Source organism: Bison bison, unplaced genomic scaffold, assembly GCF_000754665.1.
Source record: "Bison bison bison isolate TAMUID 2011002044 unplaced genomic scaffold, Bison_UMD1.0 scf7180017864143, whole genome shotgun sequence".
Lineage (NCBI taxonomy): Eukaryota > Metazoa > Chordata > Mammalia > Artiodactyla > Bovidae > Bison > Bison bison.
The window spans coordinates 6,303,280-6,306,600 of record NW_011494715.1 but is presented as its reverse complement, the minus strand read 5'-3'; the positions used below and the strand labels follow the sequence as shown (position 1 = coordinate 6,306,600).

The window sequence follows — 3,321 nt, the reverse complement described above, 5'->3', positions numbered from 1 at the left end:
CTGGGCAGGAAGATCCCCTGGAGAAGGAAATGGCAACCCATTCCAGTATTCTTGCCTGGAGAATCCCATGGACAGAGGAACCTGGTGGGCTACAGTCCATGGGGTTGCAAGAGTGGGACACAACTTAGCGACTAAACTACCACCACCATCACCACATAGTCACTCTGCTGTACATAAGGTCTCTAGAACTTATTCATTTTATAACTGAAGGTTTGTACCCTTTGATCCATATCTCCACATTTCCCTACTCTCCAGCTTTGGCTAACCACTACTCTACTCAGGGAAGTATTTTTTAAAAGGTCTGTTAGTCATTTTTCAGCTCGAAAACCTTCAGAGACTTGATAATGGCTACAGAATCCTTAGCACGCTAATCTAGGTACACCATGAATTTACCCACACCTACCTTTTCGGCTCATCTTCCTCTCTCTCCCTTCATGCTCTATCTGTACAGACACACTGAACTTCAGATCAGAGAATGTGGTACAAAAATTGGTGCGTCTTTGCTAATGTGGTTTTCTGAATGTGCTCACCTGAATCCTAATCTCAGTAGTACACAGTAGGTGCTCAATAAATACTTGTCTAAATCAGCCGAACGAATGAACACAATAGTGGAGGTGAGGTGGTTTAAGGATTAAAGCTAGTGGCAAAGAAGGTACAACTCAACATTAGGAACCGAGCATTGGGGTTAGACTCAGGATAATCGGGTTTTTATTTGGCATTTACAGAGCAGAACACGGTTTAATTTCTCCACTAACACACAGCTCACCCATTGTACACTGCAGTATCATCAGAGGAGGAAATAAGAGATTACCAGGAAATGATCAGGACATAGGGTACGGTTAGATTTAAATATGAATTCATCTTATATTCAACTAGGTGGAAACAAAGAGAAACTATAAGACAATGCAAAGAGCTAGTGCTCTGATAGGCATAGAAATAATTATTTGTTGGTTGTTAATTTCATATATATGATGCATCTGGTAATTTAACTGACAACACAGAGCAAAATGTAATTCCCGGGGTCACTGCCAAGGCTCGTGAGAAGCCCAGGAGGACCTGAGAGAAGAGCTCTCAAAAGAGTCTCCATCTTTTTCATGCAGTGATCACTGCTCTCACCTCTTTAAGTCTTTCTCTTCAAGTCTTTCTCCTCAAGCCTCTAGCGCTGGTGTTGCCATAGCTCCTGTTTCCGTGACTCCGTCTAGCACCCCCCCCTTCCAGTAGTCCAATCACTACCTATAAATCTTTCCGCTGGCATCCGAGGTCTCTTAGGCAACAATGTGTGGTCTCTTGATTGGCCGGGAGATCCTAGAGGGCTGGTTCCAAAATTGGGCACACGGACAAAATGGAAAAGTGTGAGCGCCGAGAGGGTGGGAAAGGCTGTCATCTCTCAATATAATGCTAGGACGAAGATGCAGCCAGACTGAAACAAACAGCATTAAATGCCCGCATTCAAGCCATAAGTGTGTTCCAAATCAGGCCAACCTACTGAGTATGCCCAGTTACATCGTTCTGGTCACTCCAGGGTTCTGAAACGTCAACTCCATTTCTCCGGGTTTTTAGAGTGGCCAACAGGTAAAAGAAGGTTGCAGGAAAAACAATTCTGGAGAGGTTCAATGAAAGAATAGCACCTGCACACAGGAAGTGGAAGAACGTGGGAAAACTGCCCAACACACAAACTCAGCAATGCTTCAACATGAATTTTAATTTATTGGATTCAGGAATTCAGGCCGACCAACAGATACACCAGGGAACCAGCAGATGGCATGCCTGAATAAGGATAACTCCAAATTTGGGAAATTTTACGATCTGGTTTAATTTAATTAATTAAATTTATGGAGCATCTACAATGTAACGAGAGGCAGAGTGAGAATACAAGAATAAAAAAAGAAATCTAATGAGGAGGATTTGAAAATGCAATGTAGAAGTAACTACTGTGATAGAACTATAAACTAATGCTGGAGAAAAACAACATTTCGAAAGGGACCTCTGCGAAGTGTAAAACAGTTCTTATGGGCAGCAGCTAACCAAATATAAAAAAAGAAGACATTTCTCATTATCTCATGTTTCCTAAAATAAAAATGTACTCTCTTCCAAGGTAAATAAATGTAAACTCCATGTTTAAATTGTTTCATTGTTTTGAAATAGGCAGCATTCGTATATCTCCCATTTAAAAAGAAAATGAAAAGTAAAGCTCACAGAGGTTGCTGCTTTCTTTCAAGTTGACAAAGGATCAGTAAGTGGCCAAATTGAAATCAGAACTTATGTTGTCTGAATTCCAGCCTAGTGGTTTTATGTATGGTTGTATGTTTTATGATCAGGTTGTATGTAAGATGAATAAACAAAGACTTTTGCAGGGGTGGAGGCCTGGGGGAGGTAAGTAGATGTAATATTAAATTACCATGTATTACCAGTTAACATTGATGGTTTCAAAACGGGTTCATCCAGAAAGAGACCAGTTTTAACAACTCGATGGGAGAGTGTTGGGTCTCAGTGAAGTTCCTGCTCATTAAAGACTTTCTATCGGTGGTTATAACATTGAATGAAAGAAAGATGGGGTTAAAGAGAGCCTGACACTTTATCCCTGTTAGATCTGAATATTTTTATCCCTGAAAATAAGGTCCCTTTCATTGATCCTCTCAACTAGCATCCTCTGGACCTCTCCTTGTTCAGCCCTTCATCAGTCTGACTGCTGATGCCCCAAATCTGAACAACACCATTCACATTGTGTTCACAGTGAGCACATTGGCTCAGTGTACTTGAAAATTTAACATTGCTTTTATTTAAAATTTTAAAAAATTCCTTTAAAAAATATTTACCTATTTGGCTGCACTGGATCTTAGTTGCAGCACAGAGGATCTTTGATCTTTAGTTGTAGTATATGGGATCTAATTCCCAGTTATTCTTCAGTTGCTAAGTCGTGTTTGACTCTGCAACCCCATGAACTGCAGCATGCCAGGCTTCCCTGTCTTTCACTAGTTCCCAGACCAGGGATTAAACCTAGGTCCTCTGCATTGGGAGGGTGGAATCTTAGTTACTGGACCACCAGGGAAGTCCCTCAACATTATTTTTAAAGGAAACATTTCAACCATAAAGAAACATTTACAGACTTGCCTAAGAAACACCCTTTTCTCCCTGCAGAGATTTTTTAAAATGTTAACATTTTGCTTCCTGTGTGTGATTAACAGTTGAAGCCTCTTTTACATGCTGCCCAGATCTCATTTTCCACCCTGCCTGCCTAGAGGCATCCACTGTCATGAAATTAGTGTGCTGCCCACTTGTCCACTTTTTATCCTTATTATATATACGTTTGGCCTCATAAAC

The 3,321-nt window shown here is 40.9% G+C and overlaps 1 protein-coding gene across 1 annotated transcript in view; it reads right to left on the bottom strand.

Annotated features, from left to right (window-relative positions):
* The window catches only part of FBXO16 (F-box protein 16), a 61,915-nt gene extending 60,714 nt beyond the window's left edge, over positions 1–1,201 (bottom strand). The window contains exon 1 of the mRNA XM_010840289.1: positions 1,117–1,201. The gene's annotated coding sequence lies outside the window, so the exon portion shown is untranslated. The remainder of the gene's footprint in view (positions 1–1,116) is intronic.
* Between the last annotated feature and the right edge of the window lie 2,120 nt (positions 1,202–3,321).